The sequence below is a fragment of the Medicago sativa genome, chromosome 5 (genome assembly GCF_051527215.1).
Source record: "Medicago sativa cultivar Bolivia chromosome 5, Bolivia_mono, whole genome shotgun sequence".
NCBI classification, from domain to species: domain Eukaryota; kingdom Viridiplantae; phylum Streptophyta; class Magnoliopsida; order Fabales; family Fabaceae; genus Medicago; species Medicago sativa.
The window spans coordinates 42507905-42524193 of record NC_140753.1 but is presented as its reverse complement, the minus strand read 5'-3'; the positions used below and the strand labels follow the sequence as shown (position 1 = coordinate 42524193).

The following is a 16289-nucleotide window of genomic DNA, read 5'->3' as shown; positions in this document are numbered from 1 at the left end:
ATCGGTTATCGCCTTGCTCCGGTCAGCTGGACCCAGGTCCTGGATGATCTTCAGCTCGGGGTCATCCAAGAAAAGGGTCGACTGGGGACCGCACAGCTCCAGTTCAGACCACACTTTTGGAAGCTGGAGGAAGTCTACTTTCTCAGAGCGGACAGGAACGACCTTCATCGGCGTGATTGGGTCCTCGGAGGGCACTCTCACCCTCTGCCTCTTCGCAAAGTCCTGCACCAACTCCTCAGAAGGCTCCTCACCTTCCAAGTTCACCACAGGACCAGAGGAAAAGTCGAGAGCAGAACCAGCTATAAGATGCTCCAAGGACTGGACATTCTTGCGCCGCTTCTTGGTGGACATCTTCTTGCTCGCCGCATTCACAAGAGCCCCCAAATCTTTCATTTTTCCTACAAAACAGAGAAAGGGAAAATTTCATCAGATAGGGGAAACAAAACAAGAATGTAGCAAGAGAACAAGCAGCTGAAAGACAAAAGAAAAGTAAACTATCAAGACATGCTTCAAAATCCTCAGAAGTCAACAACTCATAAGTGTTGATGAGGCGGGGCTCTGTTACTGGGGTCCCATCCGCACTCATCACAGGGTTTCCCCGTTTATCAGTCTTAACCCTCCGCGGGAGAGACTGAATGAAGGCCCAAAGTTGTTGACGTAGGCTTTTCTCTTCATCGATAAGGTTGGAAATGGTTCGGCCAAAATCCCTCGGCTCATAACCAAAGTGGTCCTGAGACCAACATAAATGGAAGGAAGGACGACACTCTTGAACACCATCCTTCGTGACCACCCGGAGGTTGTCTAAAGCAGCTACACTTTTTGGCCTAACCAAAAAGAAGCATTCTTTAAAGCTCCGGACCTTCCCGGTGAATATTTCAAACATCTTCTGGGTTTGGCGAAAGGAAACCCAGTCCGCACCCCTTTGCACAATGAAGAAGGAGAAAAGGACATTCTTAGAAGCCGAGATGCGAAGATAATCGCACAGCAACTCGAAAGCCCTCATAAAGGCGTAAGAGTTGGCATGGATCTGGGTAGAGGACAACCTGGTCCAATGAAGCATCTCTCGCTGGAAATTGGAGAAAGGGAGCCGGAAACCCATGTCTTTGAAAACCACTTCATACATGGGAAAGACATGGTTCTCATACTCCGAACATACCCGGTCAGATGTGCTCGGAAGAATCAGCTCCCAGTCTCCTGTGTCACCGATGGTCCCAAACGGGGCCTCACCCACGCCATCGGCAGCAAAGATAGACTCTGTTTCTAAGGGCTTCTCTCCTAGCCAAGAAGCAGCAGGCGCTCCCTCATCCGCCATGAAAAACCTGAAAAAGCAAGGGAAAAAGTGAATCCAACATTCAGATCCACCCTTCCTTCACCCATCAGATCAGCCACGGCAAGGAAGGGATCGAGCACTACCGCCAGAAGATGAGGGGAACAACAGATTCAACTCACGCATCGGCAAGATCAACTCCCAACGAACAGACCCAAAGCTTATGGATGAAGCCTAAGTTTGTCGCCAAAGTTCTTCTAAATACTAAATAGAAAACAGACAGCATATCTTTAAAAGTCTTTTGATGCACGGTAGTAACTGATGAGTCATAATTTAGTCTATTTTTATGCATTATTTAGTTTCGTTTTAATTAGATTTAGTTTTATTTTATTTAAATATTATTTCCTTTTTGAACTATTTTACTTCAATTGCATATTTTATATTTCAGGAACGAATATATGATGGAAGGTGTCTTGGAGCAAAAGAAAGGAGTTTGGAGCTGATTTGGAGCAAAAATACGAAAGATTCAGAACAAAAATATAAAGCCCCCAAGTCAGAAGCTTGGCACGGCCCGTGCCAATGTTGGCACGGCCGTGCCACCTCCTAGGACTGCTTTTGCTGCTTTTGCTTGAAGGCCAAGTTACCCTGTTTTAGTTTTACCGGAATGCCCTTATAGTTGCTTAGATTTTAAGTCAATTGTAAAGCTATAAATAGAGTATCTCTCCATCAAAAATATTCATCTTTTGTTCTTGGAAATAATATGTGACAATTGTTTCTTTGAATAAAAGTTCACTTTTATTTTATTGTTCTTTTATTTTATGCTTTCTCTCTTCTTCCCCATATCTACAATGAATGTTAGTGAGTAGATTTCTTTGTCTTTGGGATTGTTGGATAAGTCTAATGACGTAATCCGGATCAAGCCAAGCCTTAAACCTTAATTATATGTTACCTTAATTCCTAATCTAAATTCACCGCTTTAACATGAATTAACTATTATCAAACTGCGGAAGCGAACGCGGAGGGTTTGATAATCGTTAATTCATCATCTCAAATATCAATTCATAAAGCGAATGCGGAGCTTTGATATTCGAACAAGTGAATTTAGATAAGGTTTGCGAAACATGAGAATAGTCTAGCAAACCTGGAGACATATAAAGTTTCGATCTTCAATGGTCCCAAAGGCAATCACCCATGAGAATAGGTGTGGTTGTTGGAGGGATACACTCACTGACTTCGAAAGAAGCTTTGATACGCTAAAGAGAAACTTGTCTTTAGAAATTAAAAATAATGTAGAATTATAAGTTTAAGGCTTGATTGTGAAGGATTTGCTGTTATGACAAACCGATAATCCCAAGGCTCTGTTATATTATTGTTATTTACCTTCAGCAACTAAACCTCCTCTTTTATAAACTTTCTTTTCCTCTAATCATTCTTTTAAAGTTAGTTAAGTTGAACAACTCCCTAGCGGAACGATACTCTTTCTTACTACTATTACTTCGATAGACCGTGCACTTGCGGTTTGGCCTATCAAGTTTTTGGCGCCGTTGCCGGGGAGTTGTTGTAATTTGATTAACTTTTTAATAGTGATTAGACAAAATATATATATATATATATATATATATATATTATTTCCTTTTTCTTTTCCTTTTTTCTTTCTCTCTCTTTCTCTTTTTCTATTCTATCTCTAACTGTTTTGATTTCAGGCATGGCTTTATCAATGGACCTTTTCCCCCCTTGTAAGGATTATGAAATATTTGGTCATACTGGTGTTGAATGTCAACTAGGTAGTGTTGTTAGAAGTCCTGAGCAAGTAAACTATGCTCAATTTAATCAAGGGATTAGGAATAGTCAAAAAAAATTTCAAACCCATCAAATTTTTTTTGGACAACAAACAACACCACCTGTTTTTGCTAACAACCAAGGAGTCTCTCAAAAATCCGACTTGGAACTTTTGATAGAAAATTTTGAATTAGATAACATTAGGCATAACCAAGAGTTTAAAGTTAAAGCTGGAATTTTGAATGACTCTCTCAATAGGCTTTCCGCAAAAGTGGATTCTCTTTCTACTCACAACAAAATGCTTGAGACTCAAATCACTCAAGTAGCCCAACAAGTAACCTCTACCCCACAACCCTCCGGAGTCTTCCCGAGTCAAACTGAAACCAACCCTAAAAGCCCGATAAATGCTATTATACCTAGGGATGGTAAGCAATTAGAAGACCCCGTTGTGGAAACCAAGAAAATTGAGGTTAAGGTAGAGAGTGAAAAGCCACAAAGTGAGAAAGTTGTAGTAGAAAGTGGTAAGCCTCACATATCACCACCATATGAGCAAAAAATTCATTTCCCACAAGGGTTTGATGAGTCCAAGTTAGATGAGCAGTTTAGGAAATTTATTGCAATCATTCAAAGCAAATTGTCATCCAAACTTAAGGATCCAGAGAGTTTTTCCATACCATATGTCATAGGATCCAAGACTATAGAAAGAGCAACGTGTGATTTGGGGGAGAATATTAGTTTGCTGCCATTGTCCCTTAGTGAGAGATTAGGTATCGGATAGAGAAACCTTTTGATCGTCAAGCTAATGACTTTAAACGAGCGCTTCGTGGGAGGCAACCCACGTATTTAATTGCTTTTGTTTTGTTTGTTTTTGGTTGTTTTAAGTGTTTTGTAGGTAATTGTCCGAGTATGATTCAAGAAAAGTGAAATTTTTTGAAGTCCCCTGTTATACCCTAATTTTGGACCTAAAAATATTTGCTAAAAATGTTTTCTATCCCTGACATGTGTCTTTGACCTTTGAGAGACTGCCTATTTGTTACTGTTTACTCTGATATTTTACTCTGCTGTATTTGCATATTTCTACTGTCTGTGTTTGAAAATCTTTTCAATTGTGATTTTGTCTATGTTTTCTTGCATTTGAAACCACACAAAGGTTTTTCTTGCATCTCAAGTCATTTGAATTTGTCTCTGATCAATTGCATATTTCTCTGCATTTTATTTCAATCTTATTTGCAAAAATCATGAAAAAAGACATTTTAGTCATTTCATGCATTCAAACTCATTTTAATCCCTGAAAACTGTCTCTGAGTCTTTTGAATTGGTTTGTATAAATCTTTATTTCAATTCCATGTTAAAATCCTTTTCAAAAATTGCATTTGAGTCATTTTGAGTCATTTTAGTCCCTAGGGGCATTTTTGTCATTAAACATAAAATTTTGGCAGAGAGGTATTTTAAAGTACCTCATTTTGTAGTTGGTTCATTTTAGTCCTTTTTGTGTTTTTTAATGGTTTCACTTTACGTTGTTTTCAATTTACCAACTTTAAACCAAATTTTACTTTTATTTTTCTTTTAGTCCTTTTTTTTCATTTCTGTCCTTTAGTTTTAAAAATTGCATTTAAGTCCTTTTGGTTTTAAAATTGCAGATTAGTCCAAGTCCAAGTCCAAGCTTAGGGAACACGTGGCATGCTGCCATTGGTCCAGAAGCTACACATGTCAGCTATAAATAAGTGCACAGTGTCAGAGCCATTAATCACAAGCCACATCACACAAATAGAATTCACATTCTCTCTCTTTTCAGTTAGGATCAAACACCAATGATTCTCAGAATTCAGAGATGAACTCGATGAACTTCATCCCCAAACCGAAACCCTAACCGTCTGAATTCACCAGAAATCAACATCGAATCACCAAATTCACCACAGAATTCACCAATCCTCATCATAATTCATCACATTCAACATCACAAAACAATCAAAAGTTCAAGATTCACCAGAAATATCCAACAACAAATTCACAGAATTACGAAGAGGAAAAAGAACACCGATTTATTTTCGGTTTGATCTCGCTTACCAGAAGCATCAAGGACGAATTTCGTGAAGTTTTCCTTCTCTCATTTTTCTGTGAATTCAGCGAGGTAACTATCACTCTCTTTTTCTTCCTTTCGATTCAAGTTCAACTGTTTGAAGCTGTGTATGTGTTTTGTTCGTGAAAAGCGCGTGAAAGTGTAGATTGGTGTAGATCCGTTGTTCTCGGAGTTTCTTTTTCGAAAAAGTTTAAGAATAAAAAAAAATCCTTGAAAAACTTTGTAGATCTACGCCAATCTATTTATTTTCTTCGAAAATAGGTTTCAATTTTGAAAAGAAGAGAAGATTTCGGTTTGAAAAGCATGAAAATGTTTTATATCTGAAAAACTACCGGAATCTTCACTGGAAAGTTCATGAGTTCGCCGGAATCTTCATCGACAAATTCATGAACTCGTCGGGAAACTCATACCGTTTCCAGAATCCGACGGAGAGTTCTAGAGAGAAGGGAGAGAGAGATCGTTTGAAAAGAGAGAAAGGAAATAACAAAATGAAAAAACCGGTGTACTTGTGTATATATAGACGTGTGAACCGGACCGGTTCGTTCGAACCAGTCTGGTTCACCTCTGAACCGAGTGTTTCAACCGTTAGATCTAGGGTTTGCTACGTGTACGGTCCAGATCTGCTTCCCGTGGTGTGCCTGATGCGTGTTATTGTGTTCTGCGTGTTTCTAAGCCGTTAGATCTGGGGTTGATCCATCTTGATCAATCTAACGGCCTGTTTTGCTCCTTGTTTGGTTTGGATCCATTTTCTTTGGGATTGGGCCTTATGCTTGTTTGTTTTCTGCGTTTTTTTTCTTATTTCTTGCTATATGAACACTGTATCTTGCTATCTGAACCCCTGCGTTGTTTAATTTTCATGCAAAAAATTCCAAAAAAATTATCAATGTATTTCTTGATATTTCTAGTTGTTTTTGATGCTTTTTGCATGTTAATCCTGATTGAAAAAATATATGATGATATATTTGTTACTTGCTTAGTTTTTCTTGTTAAAATCTTGCTATATGATATTGATACTTGAGACTTGATTTTGGGATTTGCTTACCTCTGAAATGTGTATGCTTCCTTTGTTTTTGTGTGTTTAATTTTTGCTTTCTTGTTTTGCAAGTAATGTGAATATTCTTGTGAAAATAAAGTGTAAAATATGCCTAAAAATGTGCTATGAGTCTTGGCTTGATATTTCCTCGTAATTCTTGTGTTATAGCTGAGATAAAACACTTTGTAAAATGGTCATGATATGAGAATTATAGGTCATGTGTTTGCCTTGTTGTTGTGGTGAATTTTTAGACATATTTTGCTACTTTTTTGCTAAGTCTTGTTACTTTGTTAGTGCTATTTTGCAACCCTCTCATTCATGGTTCATTCATAGCATTCTCATCTCATTTCTCTAGATTTAATTTTCTTGCAATTTACATTTCTTGCAAAGAATTAGGATGTATAAGCTAGGGATTTTGTACTTTATTTTCTTGCCTTTATTTTCCTTGCAAAGACCGTAGAATGTATCTAGGCTCAAATGTAACCTAAGGACAACAATGGACTCTAAAGATGTACACCGACACTCACCGACACATGCACACACATCACATGTATGCTTTAGATGTATGCTTAGTGAATGTATGCTTTAGATGTATGCTTAGGAATCACGATACTTATAAAAATTCTCTTGTCCAAAAAATGTGAGCAACTTCACTCAAATAATTTTCCAAAGAAACCTTGGGATCACAATCCCATTGAATTTTCCTTTTTATTTTCTTAATAAATGATAAAACAATTGCTAAATACTTTGACTAAAGTTTTGTAAATAAATTGACCAACCTCACTCTTTTCCAATCCTCAAGCCCATGAGGTCTCTTTCTATTCTTCAACTTCTATTTTTCAAACTTTTAAAATCAAACTTAACTCACAAAAACATTTTTGGAAGAGAACTACATGGAGTTTGATCCCTTAAAAGGGTATGTAGGCAAGAAGTCAACACTTCTCCAAGTCCAATAAAACAAAAATTCAAACACATTCTTCTCCCTCCAATTCTTAACCTAGCAAAACCTTAGGTGTAAATAACATTTTCAAATAGCATTTAAAAATAAAGCGCGTGTGTAGAAAGTAAAGACGGTTCCTATAGAATACTATAGTCGTTATAGGTGCCTAACACCTTCCTATAGCGAAAACAACTCCCGGACCTCGATTCTCAAGGGTTTTTCTTATTTTTCCCTTCCCAAGAAAAAATGAGATATCAAAGGTTAAAAAGGTTCAAACTTAATCAATGTTTGACACCCGAAAAACCAAGATAAAACATCCCCATGTCCAGAAAGCTGGCACGGCCCGTGCTAAGGTTGGAACGGCCGTGCCAACCCAAAACCACCCAAAACCAAAAAATGGCAGAATGTTGGCACTGCCCGTGCCAAGCTTCTGCACCACATACCCTCAAAAAATTTCTTCTTCTTCCCCATTCACTCACTTCTCTCTAAAAACTCCATTAACCCCCAACCTCCAAACCTCCATAACTCCACCAAATCCAACAAATTCTTAACCAAATTATCCCAATTCATCATTCCAAACTTAACCACCAATCAAAACCAACCTTCATCCAACCAAACACCAAATTCATACACCATTAAACCCTAACCCAATTTCTTCACCAATCTTCATCATCAAACTCATAAACCTGACTCAAACATCAACCCCAATCCTAAACCAATCCTTTCCACCACAAATCTTCCAAAACCCTAACCTTCAACCAAACCACACAAAGTCAACCCAAGGTCAAGGTCAAATGGCTTCAAGAAGAAGTGGTAAGGAACCAGCAAGGTCTCAAGGAGGACCTCCCTCAAAGAAGCAAGCACAAGTCAAGAATCATGGGATCAAGTTCAAAGACAACAAGCAAAGGGATAGGTATAAAATTCTAATCTCTAAACCCTTGCATTCTTCTTGATATCCTGATTCTCATACTTTGAATATGCTAGAGCTTAGAGATGATGTCTATAGGTTGATAGGAAGGCTAGGTTGGACTGATATGTTAGAATCTATGAGGGGTTATGAGAATTTCACCTATGAATTTTTGAGTTCCATTGTTTTTACTAAAGATAGGTGGAATTATGATAACCCTAACCATAGACACACCTTTAGGCTAATGAATATTGATTATGATATGTCTCTACATCACTTTCGTGATGCCTTAGGTTTTGCAAACGAGGGGTATATCCATGATTCTTGGGATCCTAGCCTTAAGCCGGTTGACTATCAACCCGCTGTCTTTTTGGGAACGCATCACCGGCCTTAGCTCCTTAGGTACCTTCAAAGGATAATGGCTTGCACTATTTGGGGTAGGACCAAGTTAGGGAACTCTAGGACAGATGAACTCTTCATGATATGGGCTATGTTATATAACCACCCTGTGAATATTTGTTTCTACTTGCTTGATTATCTTTCCTATGTAGGTAATAGGTCTGACGGTAAGGGAACATGCACAGCTAGGCAATTTCGAGTGGGTGAAGATGAGGGGATAATACCAATTGAGGGAAACAATAGGCTTAACATAGACACCCTCATTGCTATGAACTTCATAAAACATCAACCGTCCATGCAATATTCACTAAAGCTCAATGTGCCTATTTTGATTCTACTTCCTAACCCATCTCGAACTAGCATTGAGGTGGAAGCAAATTTGTTGTATGTTGATGATGACCAGGTACATGAAGAGAAAAATCTTGATGAAGGAGAAGGTGCTAACCTGCACCATGAGGGAGAGCACCATGACCAAGAAACCGGTGAGCTAAATGACAATGAAAGATGGGCATGGATGCGAACCGAGGTTGAGAAGATAAGCACCGAGCAACAAAGGTAATGTGTTGAATTATCGGGGCTAAGAAACGAAGTCCAAAGGGGCAACCGCATCAATAAAGAAAATAATGAAATGCTCCGACGGATGATGCAACACCTTCATCTCCAAGGTCCTCCTTATGGACCTCAATGAACAATTGTGAGCTTTCCTCTTCCTCTCCTCCCGTCTCTCTTCTCTCCTTCTCCTACTCTTTCTTCTACTCCTCCTTCTTCTTCTTCTTCTTCCTCAACTTCTTCTTTTCTTTTAAAATTTCTTTTCTTTTGAATCATTGAGGACAATGCTTCTCCTAAGTGTGTGTGTGTGTGGGTGTGGGGGGGGGGGGGGGCTAATAAAGTGTCTAGAGTCGTAGTGTTCCAAACTCCCTTGAACTTTATTCTTTTGTCTTGTTTTTATAGCGAAAGGCATGACTAGTAGCTTGTTTTTAATGTAAAATATGGCATAAATTTTTTTGTTTTGTCTCTTCTTTAAAGATTGTTTCTTGTACATGAAAGTAGTTTCTTGTGTTTCTTTTGTTCTTGCTATACCCATATCTTGTTTTATTGTGAAAAATTCTCCAATGAGAAAAGCACCCGGTTGCAATCTTTGAGCAAGTGTTTGAATAGGTATTTTAAGGAGCACGTTCTATCTTTAGTCTTAACTTAGACCCTTTAAAGTCTTTAGAGTAAAAGTAGTATAAGTTTGTGTGGGAAATTAATCAATTGTGCTTTATTTTTATATTCTCTTAATTGTTAAAGTTAAAATGGGGCGGGAGAATGGCACCAACATGTGGAGGAAAGGACAATCCCTAACTTCCTAATTGTGGTGGTGACTCCCTAATTTGAACTTAAGTTCCAAATCCCTCAAATGAGGAAAATAAATTCATCAATGCTAGGGGGAAAGGACAATTACATCCAAAAAGACTTCCTACGCGGAGATGAAATAAAAATTTTGCAGCACTGCTTTGGGTGATTTTGAATCTAGGGGGAAAGGACAATTACATCCAAAAAGACTTCCTATGAGGATAGATAGCCCCTAAGCACCTGCAGCCCCTTTGTGCTTAAATTGTTAATCTTATCTAATTTTAACCAAATTCCCATCACTCTTAGATGAAATGAAGAAAGGACTTTTCTCGGTTACTTTAGCATTAAGGATAGAACCTATTCCTCATAATATCTGTCTTATACAAGAGCAAGAAAAAGGTTGGACTGCACACACACACTCACTTGAGACTTGATGTTGGGTTGATTAGGCTCACGAGGAATGTTTGAAATTGTGATTAGTGTACTTGAAACAAAACCTTCAAAGAGACATGTTGTTTTCAATTGTGTTGCCATGTTTAATCTTTCTTGTTGCTGCTGTGTCTATTGTCTTTTGCTTGAGGACAAGCAAAGATTCAAGTGTGGGGGAGTTTGATGAGTCATAATTTAGTCTATTTTTATGCATTATTTAGTTTTGTTTTAATTAGATTTAGTTTTATTTTATTTAAATATTATTTCCTTTTTGAACTATTTTACTTCAATTGCATATTTTATATTTCAGGAACGAATATATGATGGAAGGTGTCTTGGAGCAAAAGAAAGGAGTCTGGAGCTGATTTGGAGCAAAAATATGAAAGATTCGGAACAAAAATATAAAGCCCCCAAGTCAGAAGCTTGGCACGGCCCATGTCAATGTTGGCACGACCGTGCCACCTCCCAGGACTGCTTTTGCTGCTTTTGCTTGAAGGCCAAGTTACCCTGTTTTAGTTTTACCGGAATGCCCTTATAGTTGCTTAGATTTTAAGTCAATTGTAAAGCGATAAATAGAGTATCTCTCCATCACAAATATTCATCTTTTGTTCTTGGAAATAATATGTGACAATTGTTTCTTTGAATAAAAGTTCACTTTTATTTTATTGTTCTTTTATTTTATGCTTTCTCTCTTCTTCCCCATATCTACAATGAACGTTAGTGAGTAGATTTCTTTGTCTTGGGATTGTTGGATAAGTCTAATGACGTAATCCGGATCAAGCCAAGCCTTAAACCTTAATTATATGTTACCTTAATTCCTAATCTAAATTCACCGCTTTAACATGAATTAACTATTATCAAACTATGGAAGCGAACGCGGAGGGTTTGCTAATCGTTAATTCATCATCTCAAATATCAATTCATAAAGCGAACACGGAGCTTTGATATTCGAACAAGTGAATTTAGACAAGGTTTGCGAAACATGAGAATAGTCTAGCAAACCTTGAGACATATAAAGTTTCGATCTTCAAGGGTCCCAAAGGCAATCACTCATGAGAATAGGTGTGGTTGTTGGAGGGATACACTCACTGACTTCGAAAGAAGCTTTGATACGCTAAAGAGAAGCTTGTCTTTAGAAATTAAGAATAACGTAGAATTATAAGTTTAAGGCTTGATTGTGAAGGATTTGTTGTTATGACAAACCAATAATCCCAAGGTTCTTTTATATTATTGTTATTTACCTTCAGCAACTAAACCTCCTCTTTTATAAACTTTCTTTTCCTCTAATCATTCTTTTAAAGTTAGTTAAGTTGAACAACTCCCTAGCGGAACGATACTCTTTCTTACTACTATTACTTCGATAGACCGTGCACTTGCGGTTTGGCCTATCAGTAACCGCCGTAGCCAACGACGGAAACCACCGAGTCAGAAACACTTCTGCCCTAAAGACATGCATTCCTACGGTTTCTAAAAAGAGCAGAAACTAAAGAAGTCACAAGTGCAAAAATAAAAAGATGAAGTCATCGAAATGTTACCTGTTACGATGAATGGATTGGACTTGAAGTAGAAAGTTGAAGGACTGGAAAGATTTCGCCTTTGAGAAACTCTGGAGAAAAACTTCTAAGTCTCTGAGAAAACGAAACGTATTGGTGTTCCAAACAACGTTTGGGATATTTATACTCGTTTCATAAACCACTCAAAAGTCGCGACCTTCTATCCAATACAGCCCTTCACATACAACTCTACCTTCCTGTAACATTCCTACGGTCCAGATTTGATCAAACCATTCATCTAAGGGCTCTGATCTTTCGTAGCGGTTCCTGGAACGTTAGGATTGAATCAGCGGTGATGGTGATGCCTTAGAAACACAAACCGAGAACACTCTACAGACTATAGGTACTCAAGTACTGCAATAGCCTTTACACGTGTCATACAGAAACCGAAGGTCATGTCTCTTCAGTTTTTCCCTCGAAACATGGGAATTAATTATGGAATGATATTCGACCAAACTCTCTGGCGAGGGAATCTTTCCGTCTGATCTTGCATGCCGAACATCAGGATACCGAGCATGACTCATCGTTATGGCGAACTCACTCAGGTATAGAGCGAACAGAGCTTAGGAGAAAACGGGTCCGCTCGTTTAACCTTCTTAATACTCCAGACCGCCCTCTCGCAAGCTACCCCCTGGGTCAAAATGTCTCCAAGTCTAGTGAGCAAGACTCTCTTTACCCTCAAACGTGAAAGATGCCCGAAAACAAACATCCTCCGGCGGTTAGTCGCGAATGATCAAACGTCCGCACTTAAGTCATCACTCTTCGTCAAGAGCAACGACTTGGGGTGCTACTATTCTAGACCGGCCAAAAGGATCTTTGGCCCATTACTTAGGCCCAATACAATCCAAAGTCCAAACTCCACGTTTGGCAGCGTTACTTGCGACACACCCCCTCTCCACGAGGGGGGTGCACGGAGCGAACAAGACCGGTTCAAACGAACCCCAACGTCTTGTTGCACATTCTGCACATTCCCGCAATAAAATCTATGGCGGTTACACTTCCCACGATTTCGTAACCGCCAGAGTCAGGTGTGCCATTTACAACGGCTCTGCAGCCCTCCACCTCTATAAATAGGGGACTCAATGCAGTCCCCAAGGTAGAATCTCTCTCTCCCTCAAAACCCTCACTCTCTGATCTCTACTGACTTGAGCGTCGGAGTTCCTGTAGGTACACACCCCCATCCGCTCCAAGAAGCATTCTGACGCATTCCACCACCGTCACAACCACCGCATTCAAAGCACCAACAGTCACCTTCTGATCAGGTACGATCAGAATTTTTTTTTAGATTCATTAAATAATTAATGTATCTATACTATAATATAAATGTATTGAATCGTTTATTCAATGAACATAAAAAAGAATCTTCTTATATATTTAGGTTAATGTATTTATACTAAATGTATTGAATTGTTTATTCAATGAACATAAAAAATATCTTCTTATATATTAAGATTGAAGGGAGTATTATTAATTTGTCTTGTAATAAGAAAAGTTAAATCAAATACACATACAAACATATAATAATTTAGTAGTAGTAAAATTTACACACAAACTAGACACATTAACTACACTACCAACTTTTTTCTTAATATGCACGTTAACTACACTACCACATTTTCTTAATAATAATATGTGTAAAATTAGTTAAAGAAGCTTATAATAAGGGACGGAAGAAATATTATTAAATCACCATTTATTTATACCTGTACTTATAATTGACTTTTCAAAGTACAAATTAAAGAAGTAGTATTAATTAGGATTATGTATGAGAAAAAAAATAATAAAGGTATTTAGAAACTTAAAAGAGTGTTTACATTTAAGAATAAATGACTACATAGATAGTAAAATATTTAGATACAAATACAGTTTTTTTCTTTAGAAAAATGCTAACCATTATCCTTAGGACACAAGAACATTAGTAAAGGAAGATAAAAAAGAAAATTTTAAGTTAAAAATGAATTTTTTTAAATTTATAATGGATTGATGCACAATTCCAATACAAATGCTACTGTATGAGCACTATTATTAGTTTGGCTGCGCTTGACTGAAATTTGATGGATATTAGTCATAAGAATTTAATTTTTATTTTTAGCAAAGTCATCAAAATTTGATTAGACTTTTAGAAGTTGCCAAATTTGTGTAACCAAAAATAAAGAAGTTGCCAAATTTGAGATTATGCGTTCTACCGTTGTTGACGATATATAACACGTAGTTTATTAAAACAAAAACACGGTTTATAATTTTGTCTCATCCATTCCGTATAATTTTGGCGTTAATTAATACCCTGAATTTGGTAAGAAAAATGAAAATGTGATATATGTACAATTTTTCTTTAACTCGAAAAGGAAAAGAAAATTGGTGAAAAAATTGAATCATATCTAACACATTCAATTTAGAAGTCAGTTTAAAAAATACTTGTGGTCCACAATTTAATTTTAATATTTTTTTTGATGGGACAAAAATTAATTTTAATTTATAAGTAACATATTTGACACGCTATTGAAGAATCTTCTTCACAATTAATATATACATTGAATGGTAACAAACGGAACGTTATTCACTGCAGTCATAAAGTTGATGCAGTCATGCAGTCAAATTAAATACAGCCATTTGATCAAAATAGTGGTCCAGATTCATTTCCCCTTAAAATGCACAAAACAGGCTAACGAAGCAAAACTCCACTTTCCAATACAGAGATATTATTGGCGCATTCAAGCCCTTTTGTGATTTTTTTCACATCTGTTCTGAGATTCAAAACAGCGTTTCTTCACATCTGTTCTGAGATTCAAGCCAAAAATGAACCTCACCTTCTTCTACGCCAGTTGGTTAAACTCAAAGCTTTGTGATTTTTTCCAGGTTTGTTATGTTTCATCACATCCTTTTTCGATTATTTTTGTTTGTGCATTCATGGCTGTTTTTTTGTATAGCCATTGATTTTGTTAGTTTAAACATGGGTGAATTTGTTTTTGCCATCGATTTTGTTTCTTTAAACATGGATGACTTTGTTTTTGCCATAGCTTTCTATTTCCATATTTTACTCTCTTTTCTTGTAGTTTTATCACGTTGATATAGTTTTCCATTATCACTAGCAGATAGTGTTACTTATGTTTTGATTAATTTTATTTTTATTTGAATTCCACAGGTTTGGTATAATAATGACAATCATTACAACACCCACTGTTGGTATGGAATTTGACAGTGGAGCGGTTGTTGGCGGAGGTGGATCGTATTGCATCCGCCGGAGTTATAAAGCTTGATGAATTGACCATTCATGTTCACCAAGGAAGATTATGAGGTGTCAAGGAGGTGCCGGAGAAGTGGAAGCAAGAAGAAGAATCTTTAAAAGTGAGGAGATGAAGTATGCGTTCTGAGTTTTCTCTTTTTTCAATCCTGTGTTTTGAGTTTAAAGTGGAAAAAAAAGAGCAGTTGAATCCTGACGGTTATTTTGATCAAATGACTGTATTTATTTTGACTGCATGACTGCATCAGCTTTATGACTGCAGTGAATCACATCCCGTAACAAACGTTGAATATATTGCTATGGATTAATTTGAGTATTAATGATATCAATTTTTCAAACTTAGTGAATATCTTAGCCCTTAGGTGTAAATATATATAAACACAAGTCCCATACAATATTTCCACAAACCCAAGATGAGTCCTCTGATTAGAATCGCATTAGCAATAAACTCCTTTTCTAGCTCCCATACCTTAAGAAAGCTCATAAAATACTCAACTCTCCTCCATATTTTTCTGAACTCTATATTCAATTTCTTTTTCCACTATCTATGCTATCCCATATGCAAGCCTAAGAGTTCTGATCATCATCTAAGTGTATGCAAATATGTGTCCCAATCACAAGAAGTAGATTGTGCTGTGTGTCTCTGCACAATGAAAGAAAAGGAAGAGATTAGAGTGCTACGGTGTGAACATGTGTTTCACAAAGATTGTTTGGATACTTGGATTAGATACAAATACAACAATACAACTTGCCCTCTTTGCAGAGTTTCAGTAGGTTCAATAAGAGAGGTTGATGCTCAAGTTATTGTACATGATAATTTCCATGAATTACCGTGGCTGCGGTGACCCTTGTCAATTATTGTCGGTGCTCGATTGTTCCAATAGTAAATCAAATGTCCAAAAGAAATTTAGTTGATTTTTACTTTATTTTTTTATTTTAATGTTCTTGCCAAAAAATATATAGTTTAATAATTTTTAATTAGGTGCATTGACATAGAGTTGAATCACATGTATCTCCTTGTGTAATTAAAGAATTATGTCAACCAAAACTAGTTTTAAGACCATATACCAAAAATTTCAGGTCAATACCCTATTCTACTAATATGCAATACATTTTTTTTTAGGAAACTAATATGCAATACATGTTATTTGAGCATCTAAAAATCAACAACTAATTAACAACCATATAAAAATAAGGATTAATTAGAATAAACTGTCAGTGTATAAACTTTACACTGTCAACCAATTACAATCATTATTTTAGACACATAAACACAAGTGAATTAAAAATAGAAGAATGCAAATCAAATCTCTAATAACTGTTTTT

General features: G+C 36.9%; 1 long non-coding RNA gene across 1 annotated transcript; it reads left to right on the top strand.

The window, feature by feature from the left end:
• Positions 1-14275: 14275 nt before the first annotated feature.
• LOC146922224 (uncharacterized) lies at positions 14276-16048 on the top strand. The gene is made up of 2 exons (XR_015012403.1): positions 14276-14578; positions 14865-16048. It is a non-coding gene; the product is annotated as an uncharacterized LOC146922224 (long non-coding RNA).
• The last annotated feature ends 241 nt before the right edge of the window (positions 16049-16289 follow it).